At 41.3% G+C, this 13327-nt stretch overlaps 1 protein-coding gene across 5 annotated transcripts in view; it reads right to left on the bottom strand.

The window, feature by feature from the left end:
- LOC141499963 (protein tyrosine phosphatase type IVA 3) overlaps positions 1–13327 on the bottom strand; it is a 201421-nt gene that overhangs the window by 125635 nt on the left and 62459 nt on the right. For 2 of the 5 annotated variants that reach the window (XM_074202794.1, XM_074202788.1), the window contains one exon: positions 8389–8515. The gene's annotated coding sequence lies outside the window, so the exon portion shown is untranslated. Of the gene's footprint in view, positions 1–7038; positions 7226–7727; positions 8326–8388; positions 8516–13327 lie in introns of those variants that run through there. The other 3 variants (XM_074202785.1, XM_074202786.1, XM_074202789.1) reach the window with 3 other exon arrangements.

Raw genomic sequence — 13327 nt, 5'->3', positions numbered from 1 at the left:
TAGGACACAGAACAGCCAAACGTCAGAGTTGGAAGTTTACTAAGTAGCCAACAAGAAGTTAACAGAGTGGTTCTGAAATGAAGAGGAATATTGTCATATTTATGCATAAGGAAAATTAGTCTGGTAACACGCAAAGGATGGATTAGAGAGAGGAAAACCTCCCTCTAATTAGAGGGAAGCCTCCCAAGGATTCATGAGGTTCTGGACATTCCACGTTCCTAAGAACATTTTCAACTCTAAAATCAAACTTTCATGCTTGATAATCCAGGGTCCCTTCAATTTCCATAGGATCCCTCCGGCTTGGGGATTTATTGTATCTTAGAAGGGTGCTCATGCCTAGAATACTCTCCAGGGGAAAAAAAATGAAAGTCTAAGAGCTTTTGACTTAAACAGTGTAGGTTTAACAATTTAGACTAAGAGGGGAAGAGCCATGTTGAGTTCACCTGAACTAAAAGCAAACTCATTTTAATTACTTGTCAAAATATACATTAACTACAATTAGATTCATCCATCTCTCCCAGTTGCTGGGTCCAAAATTCTAGTTTTAAGAAATGCTTAATGAGGGGCGGCTAGGTGGTACAATGGATAGAGCACTGGCCCTGGACTCAGGAGTACCTGAGTTCAAATCTGGCCTCAGACACTTAATAATTACCTAGCTGTGTGGCCTTGGGCAAGGCAATTAACCCCATTTGCCTTGCAAAAACCTAAAAAAAAAATGCTTAATGAATGTTTGTTGAATGAAAGGAAAAAAAATTATTTTCTTAAATAAGTTAAACTTGCATTGTTTCTCCTGTTCCCCTTTATATTAATTATTAGCTAAATTATTTTTCAGTGACCCAGTAATAATATTGTCCAGTGTCCTAGATTTCCCAAAAGTCTAAATCATAGTAGATTCTTCAGGTTTCACTAGGCCATTATCATTTTCAGGGTGCTTTCACTGGATCTTCAGCCTTGTAAGGCAGGATCCAGGCTATTCTCTTTTACAGAAGAAGAAACCAAGAGTGAAACACTCAAGGTTCATCACCCATCAGATCCATAGCAGAATTGAGACTTGATATTTGATTTCCCAATTAAAGGACTAGTGTTCTTCCTTCTCACCTCTGTGGTCTTCTAAAGGAGCAGGGTCACACTGCAGGGCTTTGACTGAATTGTCATTTTTTGTAGCCCACTTGCCCAAAATTTTCCAGAGAGTTCTCACTACAAGAATCAGTTGGGATAACTGGTCTGAGAGAAAGGAGAGATCTTGGAAATCTCAAGGCCCCATATTTCAGACCTTTTAGTGCCAGGGTATACAGAAATAGCTTTGGCTTTCTGCTGTTCTGGCTTGGCACCACCAGCTGCCTTGGGAAGGACTACGTGCTGGCCCTCATTGAAGGCAAATTGGTCTTGAAGGAGATGAGGCTATTTTAGACACAGTCTCTCCAACTGGGGCCAGCACTGATTTTCTTCAACATGATCAGGTCTCTCCCTGGGGAAGGAACTACCTCTAGAGTGACAGTGCCATGAAAACTTGAACTTTTGGGTTATAGTACTGAAAATCACATCACTCTCCTGTCATTGTGTCTCCCAGTAGCTACCCTGTATCTAGTTCTTTGGAAGAGGCAACTTTAGAGCTGAACCTCTAACCCAGGGATTCTTAAGAGGCTGTGTGTGTGTGTGTGTGTGTGTGTGTGTGTGTGTGTGTGTGTCTGACTCTCTTGGCACTCTAGAGTATCAGTCTATAGACTATCAGAATAAACTTTTTAAATGTATAAAATATAATAGGATTACAAAAGAAAATATACTGAAATGTAGCTAACAAAATAGAAACAACAACAAATAAATTCATGGTCCCCAGGTTAAGAACCTTTGGTCTGAATTCATTTAGGACTTCTCCAACCCTTTGAAAATTCATACTCACAATTTTTTTTCCCCTAAACTCATTCCTCCTTGCTTAATTCTGGTAGGCAGAGTGGTACAAGTGAAAAGAAGACTGGTTTTACAGTCCAAGGACCTGGGTTCAACATAGAGATTCTTTACACCCCCCCCATCCAAAGAGTCTTCTAGGTATACTGATACCCTTCTGAAATACATAAACTACCTGAGCTAGAAGGAACCTTAAATACAAAAGATAGAATGTCAGAGCTGAAAAGAAACTTAAAACATAAGAAGCTGAAAAGATACTAGAATATCAAACATGAAAGGTCAGAGGTTAAAAGCAATCTTGGGACAAAGAACATGGAATAGCCAAGAACTCAAAAGAACCTTAATGCACCAAATGTCAATTAGAAGAAATCTTGGAACACAGAAAATGGGATGTCAGAGCTAGAAGAAACCACAGAGCCCAGAAGATAGGATGTCAGTGCTAGAAGGAACTGTAGAGCCCAGAAGATAAGATGTGTGCTAGAAGGTACCTGAGAACATAGAAGACTTGAAAGGATATGGAGGAGCAGCTAGGTAGTACAGTGAGGGGAGCCTTTTTTTTTTTTAGGTTTTTTGCAAGGCAAATGGGGTTAAATGGATTGCCCAAGGCCACACAGCTAGGTAATTATTAAGTGTCCGAGGCCAGGCCGGATTTGAACCCAGGTACTCCTGACTCCAAGGCCAATGCTTTATCCACTACGCCACCTAGCCGCCCCAGTGGTACAGTGTATAGAGCACCGGCCCTGAAGTCAGGAGTACCTGAGTTCAAATCTGACCTCAGATACTTAATAATTACCTAGCTGTGTGGCCTTGGGCAAGTCATTTAACCCCATTGCCTTGCAAAATCCTAAAAAAATAAAAATAAAAGGAATATGGAAATGAAATGTCAGGGGTTGAAAGTGATCTTAGGACAAAGAACATGAAAGTCAAGGACTCAAAAGAACTTTAGTGCACAGAATGTGAGAGCTAGAAGGAACTTTGGAACATTATTTCTTAGAACCTAAAAGGACCTTAAGAATATCAAACCCAAAATAATAAAACTCTAAGTAGCTTTAGGTTTGGAATCCAACCCTCTCATTATATAAAAAGGGGAAACCTCTACCCAAGAAGATGAGATGTGACTTGTCTGAAATGGCAGAGTTTAGACCTGGAACATGGGTTTCCTGACTACATTTTCCAGAATTCTATACTAGAAGAAAAGAACATCAGCCTTTTCAGGCAGAAAAATCTGGGTTGTGACTGTAAGGAAGCCTCTCTAGGCTTCAATTTCTTGACTGGTAAAATGGGAGAACTAGACCTGATGATTTCTGAGGTTCTTCCCATCATTAAATCTGTTGGCTATGAAAAGGTATAGTAACATATTTCTTCCATAAAATATTCCCTGTAGCTCCCACCCACAAAACTCTCTGAACTTCTTTCACAGACTGATGCTTACAGTTCATATCATCAAGTCTGGCAATTCTTAACCTAAGCAAAATTCTTAACCTAAGATCTGAGGATTTGGCTTTTTAAAAACAATTTGGTAATAAAATTTTGACAATAATCATGATTGGTTTCCTCTGTAATTCTATGTACTTTGCTTTACGAATTTAAAAAGACCCTGAGAAAGGGTCTTCAAAAGATCAACGAAGGGCTCCAACCCCACCCCACCCCCAATAAGTTAAGAAGCCTTGATTTATCATTTGGTTTCTTGCTCATATCTCTCTCCCTGTCACATACATAAGTTTAGACCTACACAAGCAGATTAGGAGAGCCTTGAATGCAGGGCCTAGGTCTCCTGTTCCTCTTCTTCTCCCATAGACTAACTAACCTATGTTGGTTCACTGAGTTAAAAAGGGAGTAACCTCCATTCAGCATCAAAGAAGGGAACAAATATATACATGAAAACCCTCTGCTCTGCAGTTTCCAACACAGTGATGGAGCCTCAGTTCTGTCCCTGGTTTACTATGTATAAGTCACCTCTGCCATCTCAAACCTCAGTTTCCTCACCTGCAAAAAGAAGAATATAGACCAGATTCTCTCTATGATTCTTTAAGCTCTGACACTCTGCTCTGAGAAAGATGTCGATCCAGGGACTTTGCCCTCACCTCCTGCCAGGCTAGGTTTAGTTCTCTCTCCACTCCCCCCAGTCCTTTCTCAGATGGTTGGAGAATGTCTCAGGGGCTTGGGACAGGAAGACAAAACCACAGTTTTCCTAACTCATTCCAGGGCCAGACAGACACAGGAAGCGGATCCCTGACCTAGAAGAGGGGGTGAGAGAGAAGAGAGCTTATGAAAGTCCCTGGAGAAGGGTAGGAATTACCCATAGCCTTCGGCTTCTGCCAGGGGCCAGGGTCAAGGGCAAAGGATTCCAGTCCTCCCCAGCTGGGACTGTTTCCCTCCTTCCTGGGAACTCTCTCTGATGCTCAGAGCCAGTGGGCAGCCTACGTGCCTCTCTTAATCCTCTCAGGGGACTGCCGTGGAGGGAGGAAAAAGGGGCCCAAGGGCAGTCCTGGGCTTTATTGCCACTGACATTTCTGAGGTTTCAAAAAATCCAGGACTGAATTTTGCACTCCCACGAAAAACACATGCAAGTACACACAGAGAAAGGAACAAAAATGCATAAACACACACACCCATGTATCTAGCTTAGCATATATACACATGCAGGTATATACTTACCTGTATTTGATGCAAAGACACACACAAATGTATACATCGGATGCCAACATACACATATGGGCATCAAATACAGTCAACGTGTTCATAGGTCAATATTGCACAAGTTGAAATCTGAGAAAGTTTGCAAAATTTATTTATTCACATTAAAAAAAACATGAACCTATGATACTTTTTCATTAAGTGCTTTTACAAACCACTTCAGTAAATACTCTAATTATATACAGAAAGAAATAGGATGGAATAAATGGAAATATGACTAGACTTGGAGGCAGAGAAGCTCTGAATTCTAAGTCTGCTATAAGCATTTATTAGCTAGGGGATCATGAGCTAAGCATGTTAATCAATTATCAAGCATTTAAGGAGCATCAATACTAGCCATCAGGCCCTGTGTTAAGCACGTGTTAGACAAAGACAAAACCTCAACAGGATCTATTCTCAAGGACCTGACAACATGTACAACAAAAGTTCACGTAAGTGCATACCAAATAAATCCAAGGTAATCTGAGGAAAAAGTTGCGAGCAATTATAGAGAGCTGGAGCAGACAATGAGTCCAAGAACCAAGAAAGATGCTGACTCTAAAGAAGTGGTTTGATAAATCATTTCAATCAAGTCTGACTTTTCGTGACTCCATTTGGAGTTTTCTTGGCTGAGATAATGGAGTGGTTTGTTATTTCCTTCTCTAGTGCATTTTCCAGATGAGGAAACTGAGGCAAATAGGGTCAAGTGACTTGTCCAGGGTCACACAGCTAAGCAATGTCTGAGGACAGAAATGAACTCAGGAGGATGAGTCTTCCTAACTCCAGGCCCAGCACTCTATTCAGTGCACCCCCTAGCTGATCGCTTTACAAGAACAGCAAATGTTCATCAAAGTGCTAAATGAATATTTGTTATTCTTGCAATGCATTTCATATAGGGAGAGTGAATATATATTATATATATATATAATATATATGTATATTATATATATGTATATATATATATTCATGCATGTATAGGACTGAACAGACAAGTGCATACAGGTGTTTGTGTGTGTGTGTGTGTGTGTGTGTGTGTAGACACAATGGACATTTGGAATTGCAAGGTAACTTTGAGATCATCCAGTCCTACCCCTTTACTTCACAGAGAAGGAAACTGCACCAGGCAAGTAAAGTAGCTTGACCAAAGTCACAGATAAAAAGTAACAACACAGGGAAATAGTCAAAATTAGAACCCACGTCCAAACTTCAAATCTAACACAGTCCCCACTGTGGGCAGGCAGCTTCAAACAAACACACAGAAAAAGACAGGGCTTCCCCTCGTGCCCAACCCCAGGTAAAATTACTCCTTAGCATTTGAGAGGCAGGGCAGGTGGTCCAGCAGATGAAGAGCCAGGCCTGGAGACAGGAAGTCTCATCCTCCTGAGTTCAAATCTGGCCTCAGACATTTCTTAGCTGTGTAACCCTGGACAAGTCACTTTACCCTGTTAGCCTCACTTTTCTCATCTATAAAATGGGTTGGAGAAGGAAATAGCAAACTATTCCAGTATCTCTGTCAAAAAAACTCCAAAAGAAGTCACAAGAAATCATACATGACTGAAAAATGACTGAACAACCACATTTGATGTATCTAGAGTAAGAAGTAGAGATTTGAGGGGAAGGGAAGAAGGGAGAAAAGAAGGCTCTCTCTAACTGGTTCAATTAGCTGGATTTCCCATATTGCAGAGAGCCGAGCTTTCAAGTCTCCCTTTAATATGCTGTTCCATAGCTGTAAGTCACACTTTCTATTTCTGTCTTTGTCTCTGTTTCTGTTTCTCTCTTGCTGTCTCTCTGTCTCTGTCTCCCACACACCTATTACAGATGATCCCCCAAGTATCATGTATGAATTGGGAGCTGGAGATATCAGGGTTCCCTTCCAATTCTGAATCCATTATTTTGAGTATAACTCAGAGATTCACATAATTCTATGGTTCTAAGATTCTGAGACTATTTCTAAAATTCTATGACATTTCCCTACATCATCTAGAGTCATTCTTTGGAGCACAAACCACATTCAGAATGTTTAGGAAGCAAGAGTTCTACATACTTATCTTGACAAAGGCAATAGCTGCCTCCACTGACAGAATAATGTAAAGAGAGACTGGCAGAGAATAAAAAGGGAAACAAGGGTAGGGAGTAGGGTCACAGAGGAATCAGAGCCCCCAAAAGGTAAATTACAACATGATATAGGTATTCACACCCTCTAAAAGCTGCAAAATAATAGCCAATCTATGCTCAAGAATTTGCCAGTTGCTGCCCAATACCTAAAGAATAAGGTCCTCATGGCTTACCACAATCTAGCCCCAACCCACCATTTTAGACTTATTCCTTCTAAAATATCTGCTGAGGGAAAAGTGGTTGAAAGGACTGACCCCACATCCCCAGACCACGTCCTATGTGATTTACACATGGAAGCATGCCCTTCCATGGGTCTTGAGGACCCTCCCATTCCAATTTCACCTTTTCAAAGGATTCCAAGATTCCAAGATCCACTTCAAAGAATTTTTCTTTCATGAAGTCTCCCTTGATATTCTGACTCAGGTGAATGAGCTGCCACCAGACTCTATGCCTTTCAATCACTCATTATTATCTTCTGACTGACATTATATTAATCTGGGCCCGTTATGAACTCCATGAGGACAGAAACCTAGATAAAAAAAGGCTAAGTGACTTACCCAATGATACAGATATTATTAAGTGTCAATAGTCAAATCTGAACTCAGGGTTTCCAGACTCTGGGCCCACTGATCTATCCACTATATCACTTAGCTTCCCTTAGTGCCTCCCCCCCGAGATTACCTCCCATTTACTTTGGATATAATGTTAATATCTTGTATGCATTTGATGGTTTGTATCCTTTCTTCCTCATAAGAACATAAGTCCCTTGAGGGGAGGCATGGTATATTTGCCTTTCTTTGTATTCCCATACTTAGCTCAAGACACACTTGTGTCCTGTCTGCCTATGTGACCTTGGGTAAGTCATTGTCCACTCAGGGTCTTACTTAATCTCTGCATCTATAAAATGAAAGGGTTAAATTAGAGGAGGTCCAGAGATGTTTAAAATGCTAGGATCTTCTTCCTCACATTTAATATTTCATTTAAGCTCTACCAAATAAGATCACAGATTTGAGAGCTTAAAAGGATCTTACCCAGTCACTCTAGTCCAATGCACTCATTATACAGATGAAGAAACTTAGGTTCAGACAGCTTTGGTAAGGTAACCAAGGTCACACTAGTAGCAAATTAGAAATGCAGAATTCCAGCCCAGGCCTTCAATACAAATTCTGTGTTCTTTCCACTACAGGATGCTGCCTCTCTCTATTATTCCACAGTATCTTGGAGCTAATGCATCCTGGAACCAGATCCTGATTAAAAACAATAAAGATCTTAGAAATGAACTCAAAATTATACCTTTCTTCCTCTCATATTACTTACACTGTCTTTGGATAATTTGATATAAAAACCTGATGTAAGGCAAAAATTACTGTACTGGGCACACTGCCACTGAACTGATGCACAACCATGGATGAGCAATTCTCTTCTCTCTCTGGGTTTCAGCCTCCTCCACGGTGAAGGGAAGCTTTGGCCAGATAGGTCTCTAAGGTCCTCCCTTTAGCTCTAACATCCAGTGTACACAATCTGAAGCCTACCACATCCAGACCTCCCAGGCCACCCAGGACCAGTGCAAATTCACATCAGTCATCCTCTGTCTGGAGAGTCTTGCCTAGGTTAGCAGGCATCTCCCCAAGTAAGAGTGACTGGGTGGAAATGGAAGGAAAAGAGAGAAGACGAGCTCCGGTCTGCACATACCTCAGTGGGGAGCCCTGGCCCCTGCAGGGAGAATGCAGCCTGCTGGCCTCAGCCTCCACATCCCCAATTCTCCACCGCGCCCCGCCTCCTCTGGCCTGTGGTTTCAAACTTGGACCATGGTGTGGATCTAGGAGAGAGGAGAGAGGGAGAAGGCAGAAGCTCAAGCTGGTTGGCTGGACCCGCGACCCCAAGGACAGGGGCTTGGTGCTAGTGACGCAACCACCCAGGACAAGGGAGATTACAAGGTGTCTGCCGGAGAGAGGTATTTCCCCAGCCGCAGAAGAGAGTCCTCCCTACACACCTCCTCCACTCCACGGGTGGTTGGGATGGGCCGGGGGGGAGCCAGCGTGGGAGGAGAAAAATGCTGATTCACAAATGGGATTTCTGGTTCTCCTAGAAAGAAGGGTGGGGAGGAGAGGGGACTAGGAGACAAGGGAAGGAGGGCCAGGATGAAGTTTCTTAAAGCCCAGGGTTTCTAATGCTGAATCCCTGCCTTAGAATGCCTGCCCACAGAATTACAGTATCAAAGAGCAAGGAGAAACTTCAGGAGTCACCAAGTCCAATTCGTACCTGGCAGGAAACAGTCTGGTATCAGATTTGACATCCATGCTCCTCCTACCCTCCCTACCTAGCCAACTCACCTCCTTCACAAAAAGACAATGAGAAGACTCGAGACAATGCCAAAGAAGGTCTGGCTGAAGAATCAAGGGACTCTTCAGTGATAAGGAATTTCCCCAGAATGAGTAGGACTTCTTGGCCCACAGTGGGTGCCCCAGAAACACTTGCTGAATGAGTGATTGATAGAGAAGAGAAAGTCCATGGGAAGTATGATAGCTAACTTTATTCAAGGGCTGCCTTATGGAAGAGGGCCATCGCCATGATCTCCCTCTTCACCCCCCACTCCACATCTCAAATGGCTCTTCATTTATCCTCTTATTCTGCTTAGCCCCAAGAAAACAAGAAGGGAAGGGATCCAAAAGACTGATCAGATCACTGAAGGAAGAAGTTCCCAACAATTAGAGAAAGGGACCTTGTATCCAATTGCTTCATTTTACAGATAAGCTACAGTCACAGAGATGGCAAGTGACTTGCCCAGGGTCACACAGCTAGTGTCTGAGGCAGGAATAGAACACAAGTGTTCCTGACTTCACATCTGGGTACTCTAATCATTGCACCATCTTGAACCACACAGAAAAGGAAGAAAAAGCAAGCTTACCCCACAAGTAGAAGGTGGATGGCCTCCATACAAAGATGCTGCATGGAAAATTCCCCCCAAGTAAAAGTAGCACCAGATGATCTCAGTTTTGATATTTTATGATTTTATGTTCATTCTTACCAGTGAACTTAACCTGTATTCATCTTTCTCTTCCTGACCACCCGAAGCACAAACTAGTTGGTCTATCTCAGATACCTGAAGCACTTGATTCTCCACAGTCTAACTGGAACAAGAATCCCAGAGTTGGAAGGAAAAGGACACCTGGGCAATTAAATGGTACAATGGGTAAAGCTGGAAATCAAGACCTGAATTCAAATTCTGCCTCAGACAATTATAACTATTTGACCCTGAACAATTATTTTACTTCTATTTGCTCAGTTTCCTCATCTGTAAAACTGAGATAATAACAGAACCTAGCTCACCAAGTTATCTCAAAGATGTATGTGTGTGTGTATACACTCATAAAATGTGAAGTGTCATATCAATGCTAGCTATTATTAAGTAGATGGGGAGAAAATGAAAAAAAAAATCATTAAAGTAAACAAACTCCCAGAGGAGACTAGAGGAAAAAGAATCAAGTGCAGAGAGTGAAGGAATCAGCCTTGGCAAGAAGCAGGTCCACCCCTGCAGCAAGTAAAAAAAAGTCAGGGAAAGTACAAAGGATAAATGAAGAAGGCTTTTGAGATGTGGAGTCGGGGAGAAGAGAAAGCTAATGATGGATGGCTTCTATTTTCTCAGGAAAGTTAGGAAGCAAGCTCATCTGCTAGAGGAGAAGGGCAGTGGTGGCATAGGAGATATAGGGAGAATGAACATTTGAAACATCAGCTGTGGAAAGTGTGATTAAGAGACCACTGGTGAAGAGTAAAAGGATTCCATCACAGCAGCAAGGACCCAATAGGGAGAAGGCAGTGTGCATTTTCGAGTGAACCCTTCTAGAGGAGTTGTGGGCTTTCTCCCAGAATATTTAGCAGTATGTGTGGGAACAACAAAGGCAGACTGTAGGAGCAGGCCAGGCCTGTGGTTTGGCAATGTGTGACTGAAGCAGGACTAGGAGGCAAAGGATTCAAAGATCTCTGATAACAAATGATCTAACAATTCAAAACTATGAAGGGAAGGAAGGAAGAACAAAGAACTAAGAGAACAAGGAAAAGGAGTGACGGTGGAGACCATCAGGAGAACCAAGTATTGCTTTAAGAAGAAAAAGGAAGGAGGAGAGAATGAAGGGTTTGAGAGACTTTCAAAGATATGAACTATGGAGGGTGAAAAATTATGGGTAATAGGTAGACCATGAGTATAACCATCCCTGTATGTAACTAAGGTAAAGTGAAGAATTAGTCACAGGAATTAAGGAAGTTGATGAACGAGGAAGCCACAGTGTCCAAGAGGACAATGGCATTGTACCCTGAAGAGTCCAAGTTTGAGGGTCAGTATTAAAAAAAAAAAGGTAATTAGTCTGAATCAGGTAAGATAAGACGAAGCATGACCTAGGAGTAGGTATGTGACAATATCAGAAAGTAGGCTTGGGTGAGAAAATCTTAGCATAGAATCCATCTCCATGGATAAGGGGTTAGTGAATAATGGTGACAAAGGGAATAGAAGTGGAAATGAGAATCAGAAATACCACTTCTTCCCATCCCAATGCTTGGGTAGGGAAGGGATAAGGGGAATATTCAGGACTAGGAATTACTCAGGAATATAATGCTAATGAAGGAGAATATGTTTCCCAACAATACAGAAAATAGAAAGAGTATAAAATGAAGAAATCTAGGGTTGTTCACAGGTCAAGGATTCCAGAGAGCAGACAGTGAGACTGTGGAGTAGCAATTTAGAGAAGGATGAGAAGAGAAGGAGGAGAGAATTTTCAAGCAGATTCAATTGATATGGAAGCTGAAGTCCAAGTATAAAAGAAGAGCAAAAGTTGGGAATTGGCCCTTCACAGTTAAATCAATAAGTTTTGACTATAAGCTGAAGACTCAGGGCACAAGAAAGAGGGTATAAACTGCTCTCAAAGAGTTCACAGACTAATAGGAAAAACAACACACACAAAAACTATACAGATAAGGGGTGTGTGTGTGTGTGTGTGTGTGTGTGTGTGTGTGTGAGTGTGAGTAATAAATAGCAAGCAATCACAGAGGAAGACAGTAGCATTATGGAGTCCCAGCAAAAACTTAGCTGAGACCTGTAGGAATTGAGGAGGTGGAAACAAGGAGGTATAGTGGTTAGCCAGTGAAAATGTACAGTCAGAAAAAAGTCAAAAAATAATAGTAAATATACATCCAAAGATGGGACTCTTGTGTCTAGAACATCAAGTGGACCAATGTCAATGAATTGTAGGGCATATGGAGAGGAGTAAGGTGTAAGAAGACTGGACAAGCAGAAGGGATATAGGTTATAAAGGGCTTTAAAAGTTAAACAAAAATTTTATATTTTATTCTGGAGATAATAAAGAGGCCCCAAACTTTATTGAGTTAAGAGAGAGCCTTTGTCAGACCTGCAAATTAGAAAGATCCCTTTGGCAGCTGAGCAGAAGAATGAGGAATGAGAAGTTAATAAGGAATACCCAGCATCTAGGGACTGGAGCACAGAGTCACTAGGCCCACAATGTCTATGATTAGCAAGATCACTCAAAGTTCTGAAATCTTGGTGCTGAAGAAGAATGAGGTGGTGATTAGGATGCTAAGAAACAGATGGTTGAAAGGTTCCTTCAGGAGACACTCTATTTATTGCCCCAATGTATGGGAGACTGACAACTTAGGAGGTTTGGAATCTCATAATTCTTGGAGCTTAAGCATCTAAGAAATTACACAGAACTTTCCAAGACTTATCAAATCAAAGAATTGTCACCAAATTCTGGTGATTCACATGACGTCAGCAATGATTCCAGAGAGAACTAGAAAATGCTGCTAAAGATCATAAAGTCTTAGGCAGGGATGTGAAGGAATGTTTCCTTGATCTGCAAAAAGAAATACAGATTTGGGAAGTCAGACAGTTAAGAATGGGGCATATGACCCCTGAAATATGATCTAAAATGTAAGAAAACCATATTCCTGGGGAAGGGAGGAATGTGTAAAATTTGCAAGAACAGATTTGCATGTAGTTTTACAAATCATACAGATGAAAAGAACTTTAAACTGCAAAAGAAGAAACTGGTAGGAAAACTACCTATAAATATATCTAGGAAGCTGATTACCCCAGGAAGCAGCTTTAATATCAAAGAAGATTAGCCACAGAAACATCCAGAATTTCACATGAGACAAAATACCAGAAAGGAGCAGGCAACAGAATCCTTGACTTCATACATCTATTAACAAACACACAAAAATATCAACAAAACAGAGGATTCACTAGACCTCTAACACAAGAAGGCAAATACAACTCCATAGCCATCAATGGGGTGAGGGAAGGGGAAAAGAAGCACACCTGGGAACTATAGTTGTGTGAGTTTAATTTTTATCTCTGACTCAATTCTTGAAAATAATAATGGGATAGTTAGTGAAAGTTTAGAAAAAAAGAAGTGTGATTCCATTCTGTCTTTCTCAAGGTCAAGCTAGACTAACTTCATTTCCCTTTTTGACAGGATTACTAGACTAGTGGACATGAGAAATGCTACAAATATGGTTCATTCAAATTTTAGCAAAGCAGTTGATACAATCTCAGGCTATTTTTGTGGGAAAAGGTGGAGAACTTTAAGGTATATTTTAGTACTGTTAGGAATATTTGGAA

Source organism: Macrotis lagotis, chromosome X (assembly GCF_037893015.1).
Source record: "Macrotis lagotis isolate mMagLag1 chromosome X, bilby.v1.9.chrom.fasta, whole genome shotgun sequence".
Taxonomy (NCBI): Eukaryota; Metazoa; Chordata; class Mammalia; order Peramelemorphia; family Peramelidae; genus Macrotis; species Macrotis lagotis.
The sequence above is the reverse complement of the archived record's forward strand: the minus strand, read 5'-3'. Positions and strand labels throughout refer to the sequence as shown.